Source organism: Lithobates pipiens, unplaced genomic scaffold, assembly GCF_037356315.1.
Source record: "Lithobates pipiens isolate NorthernLeopardFrog02 unplaced genomic scaffold, aLitPip1_a1.2 Scaffold_22, whole genome shotgun sequence".
Taxonomy (NCBI): domain Eukaryota; kingdom Metazoa; phylum Chordata; class Amphibia; order Anura; family Ranidae; genus Lithobates; species Lithobates pipiens.
Window position 1 is genome coordinate 125,873,132 of NW_027507784.1, and position 17,070 is coordinate 125,890,201.

The window sequence follows — 17,070 nt, forward strand, 5'->3', positions numbered from 1 at the left end:
TCTTCATTTTGTTTTTCTTCAGCCATTCGGTGGTGGACTTGCTGGTGTGTTTAGGATCATTGTCCTGCTGCAGAACCCAAGTTCGTTTCAGCTTGAGTACACGAACAGATGGTCGGACATTCTCCTTCAGGATCTCTTGGTAGACAGCAGAATTCATAGTTCCTTTTATCACGGCAAGTCTTCCAGGTCCTGAAGCAGCAAAACAGCCCCAGACCATCACACTACCACCACCATATTTTACTGTTGGTATAATGTTCTTTTTATGAAATGCAGTGTTCCTTCTACGCCAGATATACTTGGACACACACCTTCCAAAGAGTTCCACTTTTGTCTCATCGGTCCACAGAATGTTGTCCCAAAAGTCTTGGGGATCATCAAGATGTGTTGTGGAGAAATTGAGACGAGCTTTGATGTTCTTTTTGCTCAGCAGTGGTTTTCTCCTTGGAACTCTGCCATGCAGGCCATTTTTGCCCAGTCTTTTCCTGATGGTGGAGGCATGAACGCTGACCTTAACTGAGGCAAGTGAGGCCTGCAGTTCCTTGGACGTTGTTGTGGAGTCTTTTGTGACCTCTTGGATGAGTCGTCGCTGCGCTCTTGGGGTAATTTTGGGCGGCCGGCCACTCCTGGGAAGGTTCACCACTGTTCCATGTCTTCGCCATTTGTGGATAATGGCTCTCACTGTGGTTCGCTGGATTCCCAAAGCTTTGAAAATGGCTTTATAACCCTTTCCAGACTGATAGATCTCAATTACTTTCTTTCTCAATTGTTCCTGAATTTCTTTGGGTCTCGGCATGATGTGTAGCTTTTAAGGATCTTCTGGTGGACCTTACTGTGTCAAGCAGCTCCTATTTAAGTGATGCCTTGATTGTGAACAGGTGTGGCAATAATCAGGCCTGGGTGTGGCTAGAGAAATTGAACTCAGGTGTGGACAACCACAGTTATAGTATGTTTTAACAAGGGGGGCAATCACTTTTTCACACAGGGCCATGATGGTTTGGATTTTTTTTCACCTTTAATAATAAACACCTTCATTTACAAATTGCATTTTGTGTTTACTTGTGTTGTCCTTGACTATTGTTTAAATTGGTTTGATGTTCCGAAACACTTAAGTGTGACAAACATGCAAAGGAACAGGAAATGAGGAAGGGGGCAAACACTTTTTCACACCACTGTATACCTACTGTCAGATTTTAAAAGCTGCCTGTGATCCCATAAAGATTTCTCCTCTATTCCTGGGCTGACACTCAAACAGGATATAAAGCCATACACAGGTTGTAAGTCTTCTCCACTTTATCCAGAATTTAAAGGTAATGTTTTATTTTATTTTTTACATATTTCATAATTAGTGCTAAAAATATTGTAATTAAAAGAGAAGTATGGGTTTTAGGGGGGAGAGAAAAATCATACCCGCCTAGGTGCCCACCTCCGCTTCTAAGACTGAAAACTGAGGGATCAAAGACCACTGATTGCTCAGTTCTCATCTTGAAGGGAGCAGAGAGCCGGTGTTCTGTCAAAAGAGTCAACTCGTCAAAAGCTTCAATTACTTCCAGTGACTCTACAGCAGCAGTAATTGCAGATTTTGATGACTTGGCTGTTTTCTCAGAACACTGGCTAAGGAGTAAAAAAAAAAAGTTGTCATCGCCTTGGAGGCGGCCATGTTGGTCGTTACTAGCGGGCGGACTAACAATGTCCACTCATTATATATTGTATGCTGTAGTGTGTACATTGCCGGTATTCTGCCAAAACAGACAAGGTCAACGAAATCTGCTATTGGTACTCCTGAAGAGTTACTGGAAGTGACGTATTTGTTCGATTTTGACAAGTTGGCTCTTTTGAAAGAACACTGGTGACTGTCAGTTACCGGCTCTCTGCTCTGTCCCTCCAGCGCTCACTGGAGCACTGGGCTGTGGAGGGGGTGGGAGTGGCTGGCTCAGGCTCTCAGCAGCTCGCTGATAGGTTCTTTTCAGTTCCTGGGCTGGCTCTGTGATGTCAGCCAACAGCGGGCTAAAACCAAAACCGGTCACAGGAGTGCAGAACGAACCGCATTGCTGTGATCCATAGGAGAAGTACAGCCAAAAAAGCTTTGGCTTTTCTTCTCCTTTTAACCACTTTCAGACTGGACCATTTTGCTGGTCAATGACCAGAGGTCTTTTTAAAATTTGGCACTGCGCTGCTTTAACTGGTAATTGCGCGGTCATGCAATGTTGTACCCTAACAAAAAAAGGGGCAACAAAATTTGCGTCCTTTTTTTCCCACAAATAGAGCTTTCTTTTAAAGGTATTTGACTGACTCTGCGATTTTTATTTTTTGCGATATAAACGTAAAAAGACCGCAAATTTTGAAAAAAAATGATATTTTCTACTTTTTGTTATTAGAAAAATCCAATAAACTAAATTTTAGTCATACATTTAGGCCAAAATGTATTCAGCCCCATGTCTTTGGTAGAAAAAAAGTCAATAACTGTATATTTATTGATTTGCGCAAAAGTTGTCACATCAACAAACTAAGGTACGTTTTCTGGAATTTACGCAGCTTTTAGTTTATGACTGCCTATCTCATTTCTTGAGGTGCTAAAATGGCAGGGCAGTACAAAACCCCCCCAAATGACCCCATTTTGGAAAGTAGACACCCTAAGGAAATTGATAAGAGGCATGTTGAGCCCATTGAATATTTTTTTTTTTTTTCACAAAGTTGTCACTAAATGATATATTGCTCACACATGCTATGGGCATATGTGAAATGACACCCCAAAATAAATTTTGCTGCTTCTCCTGAGTACGGGGATACCACATGTGTGGGATTTTTTGGGAGCCTAGCCGTGTACGGGGCCCCGAAAGCCAAGAACCGCCTTCAGGCTTTCTAAGGGCGTAAATTTTTGATTTCACTCCTTACCACCTATTACAGTTTTGAAGGCCATAAAATGCGAAGATGGCACAAAACCCCCCCAAATGACCCCATTTTAGAAAGTAGACACCCCAAGCTATTTGCTAAGAGGCATGTTGAGTCCATGGAATATTTTATATTTTGCCACAAGTTGCGGGAATATCACAAACTTTTTTTTTTTTTTTTCACAAAGTTGTCACTAAATGATATATTGCTCACACATGTCATGGGCATATGTGAAATGACACCCCAAAATAAATTCTGCTGCTTCTCCTGAGTATGGGGATACCACATGTGTGGGATTTTTTGGGAGCCTAGCCGTGTACGGGGCCCCGAAAACCAAGCACTGCCTTCAGGATTTCTAAAGGTGTAAATTTTTGATTTCACTCCTCACTACCTATCGCAGTTTTGAAGGCCATAAAATGCCAAGATGGCACAAACCCCCCCCCCCCCCCCCAAATGACCCCATTTTGGAAAGTAGACACCCCTAAATTTAGGGGTACACTAGTGAGACTCACAGGTAAAAAAGCACCTAGGCTGTCAGCGACTGTATCAAAACGCTACAAAAAAAACTGTTAGCGATCGCAGGGATCAGGCCTGACTCTGTGAACGCTGCAGTTATGTGTGTTGTGTTTTGTAAGTGACAGTGATTGATCGATACTGCACTTGGGTGGGCTGGGCTGGGCTTGGCGGAGGGGCTAAACGCAGGTGCTAGCAGGTATCTGGGCTGATCCCGCTAACAATGCGTTTTGGGAAACCTAAACTGCTGGCGACGCTAATATAGATCTGATCAGATACTATATTACTAAGGGAGGTGTATGCTTTTGCGCGTGGGTGTTAGCGGTACTGGCACTAACCTGACGCTGCCTGGGGCGACGCAGACCCTATCTGACCCTCAAACTTATATCACCCGCCGGGTGATCAGGGGGTTAAACCTTTATTAGGTAATAAATGGCGGATGCCCTGAAACTATAAAAAATAACTAACCAACCAGCGTCACCTGTAACAGTTATATGGTGATCACTGGTGAAAGGGTTAACTAGGGGGCAATCAGGGGGCTTTATGCGGTAGTATATGGGGGTCCCTGGCGCTATAAAAAGCTGCGGCGAACCTAAATACCTACCTGCCTAACTAGCGTCACCTGTGACACTAATACAGCGATCAGAAAAACGATCGCTTATTAGTCTGGGTTCACACTGGAGCGATGCGGGAACGCCACGAATCCGCGGCGGGTTCCCGCATCACACTGCCCTATGCGAACTGCTGGGAGTGTCAGTGAAATGTTAATGACGCCCCCAGATCAGTTCGCATATCGCAGTGCGATCTGCAAACTCGGACAGGAATCGGATCGCATGGTGTGAACACCCATGCGATCCGATTCTGCTGCGGACCAAAAAAAGGGTCCCGTGCGAGTTTGCGGCGGGTGCGATGCGAATTCAGCCATACTATCTGTATGGCTGAACTCGCATCGCACAGAGATCGGATGTGATTTGCAGTGCGGTGCGAATCACATCCGTTCTCATAAACCGCTGCAATGTGAACCCAGCCTTAGTGACACTGGCGACGGGGGGTGATCACGGGGTTAAACCTTTATTGGGGGGGTTAGGGGAGTACCCTAGAACTAAAGGGGGCTAACCCTAACTGCCCTAACAGTTATTACAGTCACAAATGATACCAATGCAATAATAAAAAAAAAATGCAATTGGTGTCACTGTGACTGGGGGTGCAGGGGTTATTGGGGGGGTGATCTGGGGGGAAGGGGGGGTGAGAGCGTGCCTGGCATGTTCTACTGTGTAGTGTAGTGTTGGTGCAACTCACCGATCCTCTCTCCTCGGTGCTGGAACGAAAAATACCGACACGGAGGAGAGATTACATCACTTCCTCTGCCTGTGTTTACATTACAGGAGAGGAAGTGATGTCATGCTGCACTTCCATTCGTCAGGAGCGATCGCAAGGGGGTGGCCATGAATGAATGGCCGCCCCCTCATCCCGGATCACTCCTGAATGGATTCCGACCGCCGCTGGCACCGATCGGGCCCCCCACCCGCGGGAAGGCAGGGACGTACAGGTACGCCCATATGCCTGCCCGTGCCATTCTGTCGACGTACATCGTCGTGCGGCGGTCGGCAACTGGTTAATAGAAATATACACTAATCAGTAGGGTGGGTGTGATTTAAATCAAATCGATTAAAATCATGATCTAAATCACTAGTAAAAAGGCTTGATTTAAATCGACTCGCTCTTTAAAAATTATGATTTAAATCAACTGTCATCTCTGTCCCGCAGCCGATCCACCTCTGACCCGCTGTTGACTCACCAACAGTCTCATTCACTTTAATGGGATGGCTGGTGATGCGGCATTGACAAGGTGAAGGACATGTGGCAGCAGGTGAGTGGATGCCCCCTAACAGGCGCTGCCCTGATGGATCTGAAATGAGAGGTGCTCTTTAAATATAAGGACTCATTCTTGCTGGTAGTTAGCATCTTTCATATTTGCAAACAAAATGAAGGTTTCCTATTTAGAATAAGCATCTGTCAGGTTAGTAAAACAGCGATATCCGAACCGATTCAATCATACAGTTTGTAGTGTACATAGATCTGCAAAACAATGGGATGAAGGAATATTCCTGAACTTTGTTTTATCTCATGGTTACTGTGAAATTGTGTGAATGCGTCAATGCAGTGTGCATGTTATCTCAGCTTGCAGAGCTTGGATTCATTGAATAAATTTACCAAAAATGTAAATATTGCACCCTCGTGCTACATAACTAAGCTCCATTTCATGCAGAATAAACAAAATTATTAATGTATCCTAAATAGAAAACTATCATTAGATAGATTTTTTACTCCAAAAGCATTTTATTAAAATAAATATATTAAAAATCTAAAAAATAATATTTTTTTTAATTTAAAAAATCTGATTTTTTTATTTTTTAAATCATTTATTTTTATCCACCCTACTGATCATTCATAACATTTTGACCATTGACCGGAAATAACGTTACTTTTCTAATCACAATGACTTCTAAAAGTGGGTAAAATATATTAGGCATCAAATGAACATGTTGTCTCTGAAGTTGATTTTGTTGAAAGCAGAACAAAAAATTGGCATTTAAATTTGTTGTGTATGGGGCTGCATAGCTGCAGGCAAGTCAAGGTTGCCCATGCTGACCCGTTTCCATAGCCAAATGCGCCTACGATGGGCATGTGAGCCCATTGGGCATGTGAGCAGCAGAACCGGACCATCCACGGAGCGATGGAAGAAGGTGACCAGGTCTGACGAATCATGTTTTCTTTTACACCATATGGATGACCTGGTGCATGTGCATCACTTACCCGAGGAAGAGTTGGCACCAGGATACACTATGGGGAGAAGGCAAGCCACCAGAGGATTCTTTGGGCAATGTTCTGCTGGGAAATCGTGGGTCCTGCCAATCATGTGGATGCTACTTAAATGTACCACCTACCTAAACAATGTTGCAGACCAAGTACCTCCCCTTCATGGAAACGGTATTCTCTGATGGCAGCTGCCTCTTTCAGCAGGATGATGTGCCCTGCCACACTGCACAGGTGGTTCAAGATTGGTGCCTGAAAAACTGACAGGAGCACCTGGTGGTTGTGAAAGGAGCTTGGGCAGTACTGCTTTGCAGGGCCGTCTTTAAGGCAGGGCAAAAGGGGCAGCTGCCCTGGGCCCTGTCATTGTTGTGGGGCCCAAAACAGCTGCCTCATACTTGCCAACTATCCAGGTTTAAATTCCCTTGTCCCTTGAAGTTTTATTCCTGTGCTGTGTCCTGATATCTGTGTGAAGTGCTTCTACTAATGCTGCCCAGCTCTGCCCTATTGTTGTGTGCAAGTGACTCACCTGCAGACCCTGTGGTTACATATAAATAACCAGCATTCATATGTACATAGCGGCGACAATACTAAGTAAATAGCTGCGGCTAGCGGCATTGATATGGAAATAAAGGTGGCATTCCTATGTATAGCATGCTCCCCTGCTGTGAGGAGGTGATGTGCTATAACATCTAGCAACTAATCAGTGAGCCAAAACATGTGCTGTAACCTCTAGCAACTAGTCGGTAAGCAGTAATGATATGCTGTAACTGCTGGCAACCAATCGCAATTGCTGCCTGATCTGATACAGAAAAATGATTTTAGGTCTAGCTGCTATTTATTTTATGTTTTAGAGTAGGTGGAGAGGGAAATTGCATGGGTGGGGGGCAAGAAAATTTTTGCCCCAGGCCCCAATCTATATTAAAGACGGCCCTGCTGCTTTGCTATGAGAAGTGTGGGTGGTTTGCCCTTCCTCCTGGTCAATGCTGTGTAGCTGATCATGGCGAAGGAGAAGCTCTGATAAAAGCGTGTTAGCCATCATATGGCGTAAGGCTAGTGTTTAGTTCTATCATGAAGTGGAAATAATTGGGACTAGTTTGTCTGGCAAACAGTGTGGGAAAATGGATCTGTATATTTCAAATATTTTTGTCTCCAGTGACATGGCCTTGCAGTGACACTTGTAGGGTTAAACACACACGCATAGCCGCCGGTGATGATCCCTTAGACCAGTTATCATTGTAGTGATATGGGTGTAATGGGAGGATATGCCTATTGATCTGTGTGCTTTGGAAAGCTTTTGCCTCCAGCATGGTTTCCTTTTGCAGTGTGTGGCCTTTTATTCAGGTTCAGGTTAGGTGACAGAATTTGGCTGAAGTCACGGCAGTGATTCGTCATATCCCATATAAATGAGTGAATGTGCCGACCAGTCACTGTGCGGTGAGGATATGAGCCCCCTGTGAGTCAAGTCATAGAAGTTGAGTATCACAAGTGCTTTTCAGTTTCCATCCCATGAAGGACTACTATCACTAAACCTAGTGTATCCAGGTAATACATGTAATGGTCGTATTGTGAATTACCTTTTGCCTAGGTTCACATTTGAGAGATCAAATCGCATGACAAGTCGCAACCTATTGGCAACAATGGCACTGTTCCAATTGGTGCGACACCGATTTTATGGTGCCGCACCAATTTTCAAAAGTAGTTCCTGCACTACTTTTGCCAGTTTCAGGTGCGACTTCAATAGGAATCTGTGTATGAAGCCACACAGATGTCTAGCAAGTAATCGTGCTGACCTTGCTACTTTGAAATTGCGCTACTTCAAGTGAAGTAGTGCGATTTCAAAGTAGCATCAATGTGAGCCAGAGCTTTAATTGCTATATTGCATAACACATTTACATGAGGACCCCTAAAGTGGTGTCCCCTGCAAGGGGTAAAAATGCTCATTATTTCTATGGGTATTGTACTCCTCACTCCCACCAGCTTCAGTGATGTCCTCTTCTCCCTGATGGCCTGGGCTGTAGGCAGTCCCTCAAAATCATCTCCAACTATATAGCATTAGCAGTGGGTTTAGTTCTACAATAAAACTTAGGACACTTGCTGTATTTGTACTTGATTGTAGATCAGTGGTCTCCAAACTGAGGCCTGCAGGCCAAATGTGGCCCTTTGCTTGCCTTTATTCAGCCCTTGAGATACAGTTTCTCCCTCTGACACCAGCTATGGGGCACTATTCCTCCCACTGACACCAATGATGGGGCACTATTCCTCCCACTGAAACCAATGATGGGGCACTATTCCTCCCACTGACACCAATGATGGGGCACTATTCCTCCCACTGACACCAATGATGGGGCACTATTCCTCCTACTGACATCAATGATGGGGCACTATTCCTCCCACTGACACCAGTGATGGGGCACTAATTCTCCCACTGATAGGGCACTAATTCTCCCACTGATAGGGCACTAATTCTCCCACTGACATCAATGATGGGGCACTATTCCTCCCACTAACATCAATGATGGGGCATTATTCCTCCCACTGACATCAATGATGGGGCACTATCCCCCCTACTGACATCAATGATGGGGCACTATTCCCCCTACTGACATCAATGATGGGGCACTATTCCTCCCACTGATAGGGCACTAATTCTCCCACTGACACCAATGATGGGGCATTATTCCTCCCACTGACATCAATGATGGGGCATTATTCCTCCCAATGACATCAATGATGGGGCACTATTCTTCCCACTGACGAGGCACTAATCCTCCCACTAACACCAGTGACTGGGTACTAATCCTCCCACTAACACCAGTGACTGGGTACTAATCCTCCCACTAACACCAGTGACTGGGTACTAATCCTCCCACTAACACCAGTGACTGGGTACCAATCCTCCCACTAACACCAGTGACTGGGTACCAATCCTCCCACTAACACCAGTGACTGGGTACCAATCCTCCCACTAACACCAGTGACTGGGTACCAATCCTCCCACTAACACCAGTGACTGGGTACCAATCCTCCCACTAACACCAGTGACTGGGTACCAATCCTCCCACTAACACCAGTGACTGGGTACCAATCCTCCCACTAACACCAGTGACTGGGTACCAATCCTCCCACTAACACCAGTGACTGGGTACCAATCCTCCCACTAACACCAGTGACTGGGTACCAATCCTCCCACTAACACCAGTAACTGGGTACCAATCCTCCCACTAACACCAGTGACTGGGTACCAATCCTCCCACTAACACCAGTGACTGGGTACCAATCCTCCCACTAACACCAGTGACTGGGTACCAATCCTCCCACTAACACCAGTGACTGGGTACCAATCCTCCCACTAACACCAGTGACTGGGTACCAATCCTCCCACTAACACCAGTGACTGGGTACCAATCCTCCCACTAACACCAGTGACTGGGTACCAATCCTCCCACTAACACCAGTGACTGGGTACCAATCCTCCCACTAACACCAGTGACTGGGTACCAATCCTCCCACTAACACCAGTGACTGGGTACCAATCCTCCCACTAACATCAGTGACTGGGTACCAATCCTCCCACTAACACCAGTGACTGGGTACCAATCCTCCCACTAACACCAGTGACTGGGTACCAATCCTCCCACTAACACCAGTGACTGGGTACCAATCCTCCCACTAACACCAGTGACTGGGTACCAATCCTCCCACTAACACCAGTGACTGGGTACCAATCCTCCCACTAACACCAGTGACTGGGTACCAATCCTCCCACTAACACCAGTGACTGGGTACCAATCCTCCCACTAACACCAGTGACTGGGCACTATTCCTTTCACTGACACCATTGATGGGGCACTATTCCTTTCACTGACACCATTGATGTCCTCCCACTGATGATTCCTGACACTAAAACTAATGAAGGGGCACTATCTCTCCCACTGACCTGTGGTGGTGCACTATTCCTCCCACTGACACCAAGGATGTAATTTGTTTTTACTCTCACTGACCACCAAGCCAATGGCATTTTCTATTCCCGCTGGCCACAGTCTGCTAAAGTTTGAAGGACAGTAAACTGGCCCTTTGTTTCAAAAGTTTGGAGACCCCTGCTGTAGACTGATAGAGAGAGGCAAACACTTCCCTATATTTAGGACATAAGTTCCTGGGGCCATCAGAAATATGTTCTATGTAAAATTGTATATCGTCTTCCTCCAGGACGTGCTAATCATCATAATATTGTGTATAGTGCGATATCCATCTAGTATCTTGTCAACTGTGTCCTCCGTGGGGAAATCTGTGTTAAGGGATGAGTGAAATTAAACTGATATTTCACAGCCAAGTACCAGACTTTACTCTCTCCTATAATGGTTGCAGCTTATTGCATCTCAAAGTTCAAGACCTAAAGAACTGGACTTGCTCAAGGTATATTGACTGACCAGGTCATGGATCAGGATTAGGATGACGGCTCTGGAGCTTTCACCTTTAAAATCATGTTAAGTACTCAATGGGAGAAATTTACTAAAACTGGAGCACTCAGAATCTGGTGCATGGTAGCCAATCAGCTTCTAACTTCAGCTTGTTCACTTAAGCTTTGACGGTAAAACCTGGAAGCTGATTGGTTTCTATGCAGGGCTGCACTGGATTTTGCACTTTACAGTTTTATTAGTTGATAACCCCCAATATCTAGCAACTATGGCTTTAGCATAGTATGTATGGCTTGCATGTCATATGGTACTACATACATAGGGTTTAGGGTGGAGTTCTTTATTTTTCATTTAAAGCGGTATAAAACCCAAAACCATAAAATATAATATATTGCAGTCTACCAATCATTAGATGTGGTGGCTGCATTAGTTTGCTTTTTTAGGCTTTTCTGTTGTTTTCAGCTTGTGATCTGGCCAGTAATACATGTTCTGTATTAGAGTGCCTCCACTCGGGATAAAGGAGCACAGGAGTACTTTTGAACAGCAGCATTGTGGGTCGAGGAGAGGTGAGTGTTGGCTATACTAGCAGATTTAGATACACTAACAAACCGAAGCCAAACTTCAGCTCACACCGCAGTTACACAAGAGGTTACAGCAACATTATTTTTCCTTTGGGATAAAGGTGTTACATAAATAAAAAACTGATCATTGTAGGAACCTCTGTAAGTGCTACATGGTTTGTCTCAATACTCCAACTGCTACATTAGCAGGAGAGCTTGTTCTGTTGAAGAACAGACTTGCTGGCTGTATGACGAGAGGAAAATTCATATTCGGAATACTTTATTAATCCCTGTTAAGGAAATGGTAAAATCTATAAATTTGTATTCTATTTTGTATGTTTGTCTATGCATTGCACACTGCACTCATTGTGCACACGGCACTAATACATTTTTTCATTCTTTTGAGTCCTGATTAGCCTGCCTATGTTACGCCCCTTGTTAACATAAAAGTACAATTGTAATATTATAGTGATACGTACTCATGTGTATAAAAACTTTGAAAACATTGAATAAACAGAACAGTTATTTGGAAAGATGCTAAGTGTATCTTTTGTGTCTGTCCCCTACTGCAGTAGCTATTTAATTTGGAACCACTAATCAATATGAAGATAGGAGTTGTGTATCTATAAAATTTCCAGAACATCCCAAAGGGAAATTACTAAGATACAATTACATTGAACAAGGTACAACATTAATAAAATAACCAATAAACAGCAATTTTAATACCTCATAAAACTAAATAATGGTGTACGGCAATCAACCATACCATGCAATCAACCTACTAAAATACTACATAGAATAAAAGACACCGATTGAAAAAAATAACATAAAAATAACAAAAAATCAAACTACCAACATGCAAATTACACCACTTTCTCTAATATTACCCCAAAATAAGTGCACAAAGTTAACCTAATTCCAATATAATATCAAAACGACTACTTTCTTTTCATCATAAAGGAAAGAAAGCCTAACAAAGAAAACGAATGCAGTCATCACATCTAAAAAATGTTTGCTTTAGTGTCGACCCCTTCACACTGACCAGATGCAAATATGCATTCTCAGCTTGAAGGGGTTATACCGGGCTGATCACCCAGTCCTGTTTTTTTAGAGCCAGCAGTTGTCTTTCTAGTGATAACAACTGATGTGGCTGAAAGCCGCTTGGCTGTTATCCTAAGTAGTGGGCAGGGACGTCCCGCCGCCTTCCGAAGCTCTCCCATCCCACCGGGAGGCCTGAGCAACTAGCCGACACTTTCGCCGGCTGGCCGAAGACCCGGATGAAGCCAGAATCGGCTTTGATTGGGCCTCCGATCTAGTAACCCGGATAACATGTTGGGTATCTATCTACTCGGCGTAACATCATCTATCACAGTATACAAAAAATTTACTGTGTTTTATTTTTATTTATTAAAGTGTATTTTTTTTCCCCAAAAAATTGCGTTTGAAAAACAGCTGCACAAATACCGTGTGAAATAAAAAATTTGCATTGATTGCCATTTTATTCTCTAGGGTCTCTGCTAAAAAATATATATATATATATATATATATATATATATATATATATATATATATATATATATATATATATATATATATATATATATATATATATATATATATATATATAATGTTTTGGGGTAATTTTGAAAGGGTTAAGGTACCTGCAGCAATAACTATATTAGAATTCAGCTTTTCACGCTCTAAAGATTGTATTTATAAATGTTTAATAGGACAGTTAAATGCAGCTTAACTGGATGCTTTTATAGACTTATGCATGTATCTAAGCCGTTGAAACAAAAAAAGCAATAAAGGCTTTGAAATGACTGTAATGTACAGTAAATTGGTCGGTGGGGTGCTTTGTGTTCAAATCTTCAGTGAAACATTTCTTGCTCTTCTGCTGCCATCTAGTGGAGACTTGGATATATGCAGCTTTAATCTTTATACAAAATGTTCTGTTACTCTGTGTTGTAACCCCTGGACGTTGTTTTCAGATTTATATTAGGTGGAATAAACAGTCATATATCCAGGTGGTTTATGTAAACAACTGTTGACATAAGTCTTAAATGAACACCAAGAAACTGCTCTAAAACATGGACAGTATTGTAGATACCTCCACTTTTCTTAAAAGACTCTGCCAAAATATCCTCATGCATATTTAAACTTCAGTAGAATTCTGGCCAGTCCTTTTAGGTCACTGGTCCTTCCTCTTGTAGCCACATGGTGGGGATGAGTGGTGCTCATGTAAGGATGTACAGCAGTACTTTGAGCCCAGGTTGGGCGAGGACATGGAAAGTGGATTTAGAATGACATGGCTGTCAATCAATTCAGAAGAGCAACACCATCTATTGGTATAAGGGACCTCCTACTAGGGCCAGCACCAGATTGAAGGTGAGTGTTGTAGAGAGAGAGATGCATTTTTTAACATATTTTAAATTGCTGCGTGTTTTATGTGCGGGTAATCCAAAGATTTCCCATGTTTTTTTACCATGTATTCATATTGGTGCAAATTAAGTAGTTGCACTGTAATGGCAGTTGCCTGATTTTGGACATTTTAAGATGATATTGAGTGCTATTTCTAAAACCAACCGGAGAAGAGAAACAATGGCCATGGTGACCAATTGCATTCCTTGTGGCTTTTTTCACCCAGGGGAAAAGGATATAAAACCTCATTGGTCACCACAAGCTCCTTATTGTTTTCTTTAGCAGAGTTTATCAGTAGTTTCTAATCTTGAAACTGGCATTAATATTTGTAGCACATTTGAATGTATTTATTGTATTCATAATTAGTTGTATTGCTGATCCTTCCTCGCCTTTGCAAAGTGTAAAATGATTAGGTAAACCTATAGATGTAAATACTGACCTGCATCTTTGGTCATTTGCTGTGATCCACCCCTTCTGCACCACATTATGGAATAAATTATGGCCCCCCTCTTAGAAAAAAATATTTTCTGCAGCACTTGGCAAGAAGTACATTTACCTGTTGATCCTGCCAGTGAAGTGCTCCTAATGCGGCTTCCTGTGATGATGTGGCAACAATGCTGCACTGCTCCTGAATTTGGAGCAGAGTTGCCACTCTTGTGTTGCTGTGCCTGTTGCACATCAGTGGGATGAAAAGGTATTGCAGGGGTTGTATTTTTTGGTATTGTCACTGCTGATTTATTAGTCTTTAGCTTCTTTATCAGCACCTGACCACACCTAGTCCTGTCCACCGCTTTCAGGACTGGCAGAACTGCCTCTGTTGATGTAACTCTCCCACTGCGAGCTGCAGTGTCTGAGAGCGGAGCATGTGAGACACAAATGAAAGAAGATTTGGCTCAGTTAGGAAGGTAAAGGGATTGTTTTTGTTTACTTTTGATGCGCCCCCCCCCCCGGCGCCCTTTGGTGCTTCTACTGGTTAACCCGTGCAATTGGTGAGCTGGAGAAGGAATCCACCAGTGCTGGAAGTTGAGGATAGTGATTTCCAAGAGACAGATGGTCCCTGGCAATCTCTATGACCTTCGGAGGCCTGGCCATGATGTTATGACGTCACGTCCGGCCCGGCAGAAGTAAACATTGCTGTGGACTTGACTGGAAAGACCATTTATTTTTTATTTTGATCTCTGTCTTTCCTGCCTGGAGGAGAGATGTGGGGTCTTATAGACCCCGCATATCTCCATAAAGAGGACCTGTCACGCACTATTCCTATTACAAGGGATATTTACATTCCTTGTAATAGGAATAAAAGTTAGCCGAAAAACATTTTTTAAAGTGAAAGTGTATAAATAAAAAAAATTCAAATAAAATAAACAATAATTTTTTTTTAAAGCATCCCCACATTCTCGCACACAGTAGCGAACGCATACGTACATCGCTCCCACATATGTAATCGGCATTCAAACCACACATATAAGGTATTGCCGCAAAGGTTAGAGCTGGATTAACAATTCTAGCCCAAGACCTCCTCTGTAACTCTAAACAGGTAACCTGTAAAAAAATGTAAAGCGTTAAATATGGAGATATTTAAGTACCAATGTTTGGCGCCATTCCACGAGTATGTGCAAATTTAAAGCGTGACATGTTGGGTATCTATTAACATCATCTTTCACATTATGCAAAAAAATTGGGCTAACTTTACTGTTTTTTTGTTTTTTTTAATTCATGAAACGTGTTTGAAAAATCGCTGTGCAAATACTGTGTGATGTAAAGTTGTATTCCCTAGGGTCTCTCCTAAAAAAAAAAAAGATTTTTACATGTAGGAGCGAAGTGCCAGAATTGGCCCGGATGGGAAGAGGTTCAAACAAAAAACAGTTCTTTCAGCTCTATACACAACAGTGTGTTGCAGTGCACTGTCACATATTGTAACATGGTGTGCATTGTGTTCATAAAATGCAGACAATGCTGCATTTTTATTCAGTCCTCACCAATGCACCTGATTGCTGTTTACAGAGAGCACATAAAGATTCTGTTCAGTGAACAGAATTTTGAAAAAAAAAAAAAAAAAAAAAAATTAACCAGGGCAGCACAGTGGTGTAGTGGGTAGCACTCTCACCTAGCAGTAAGAAGGGTCGTTGGTTCAAATCCCAACTACGACACTACCTGCCTGGAGTTTGCATGTGCCTGTGTGGGTTTCCTCCAGGTACTCTGGTTTCCTCCCACAATCCAAAGACATGCAGGTAGGTTAATTGTCTTCTGTCCAAAATTGGCCCTAGTATATGAATGGGGACCTAGGATTGTGGGCTCCTTGAGGGCAGGGACTGATATGAGTGTGCAATGTACAGGGATAGGGACAATTGTAGATACTCACTCAGGTTGAACTGGATGGACTGGTGTCTTTATTCAACCTTACTAACTATGAAACTATGAAACCATGAAACCATTGTTCTGTCAGTGTCCTTGCATTGAGCCTGTGTTGATCAGCTCTATGCACCTGGTGGGAATGAGCCCTTAGCTTTCATACATGTTAAGGTGCTACTAAACTTACAACCGTAAAATCAGTCTGTATATGCAGTAAAACATGCTTGTTATACTCACTGTGGAACCTAAGGGATTAACCCCTTAGGTTCCACAGGTTCCACAGTGAGCATAACAAGCATGTTTTACTGCATATACAGACTGATTTTACTTCCATATTGTGTAAAAAGTGTCCTCAATTCATCTGCTGATAGAACGGAGCCCTAGGAGGCACTCTGCACATGCTCAGTTTGGTGTGTACTGCTAGAGAGTTTTTATTGTATTTTTTTTATGGGGGGAGGGTGCATGTGATCCACACAGGGCCAATCAGCACTGTCCAGACAGAGTCACGGGTCATGCAGCCTTATAGGACAATCAGAGGAGAATGAAATCTCCTCCGCCTACAAGCTTTAAGCAGACATTGATAGAAGTCACAAAACTGCTATATACTGCTGATGTGAAAAGGTATTTAACAGTTTATATTTACTAAAATAATTGCATTTCCATGTTCTGTTTACTATGGGGGGCCAGATATAGTGAATGCAGGGTCCTGGGTTTAGTAACACTTTAAGCTGTATTATTACAGTGTTGATTACAGAAACATCACATGGCATCTTGCTGTGCAGGATTTCTGCTCTCCTGCTGCACACATGCTAGTTGTTTGCTTGTCTTAGGCTTCAATACTTTCTCAGCTACGGACTAAATATCAAGGACAAATAAAATATAATTGTACAAGGAGTGTTAGGAATATGAAAGGCGCTTCTGATTGGTGTCTCCATGTGCTGACATGGTCTTTTGTGATATTGCTCTCAGTGGTGCAGTTTCCATATTCTCCAGCAGATGGTAGCTGTGAGTCATCCTAGTAACAAGAGCTGCCTGAGGAGTATAGAAACAGTGGAAGACAGCAGCCAGTCAGGAGCTGTAATTCTGACTCCTTGCCTCCTTGC

At 43.0% G+C, this 17,070-nt stretch overlaps 1 protein-coding gene across 4 annotated transcripts in view; it reads left to right on the forward strand.

Moving 5' to 3' along the window:
• The window catches only part of AGAP1 (ArfGAP with GTPase domain, ankyrin repeat and PH domain 1), a 601,134-nt gene that overhangs the window by 143,029 nt on the left and 441,035 nt on the right, over window positions 1-17,070 (forward strand). The window lies entirely within an intron of this gene.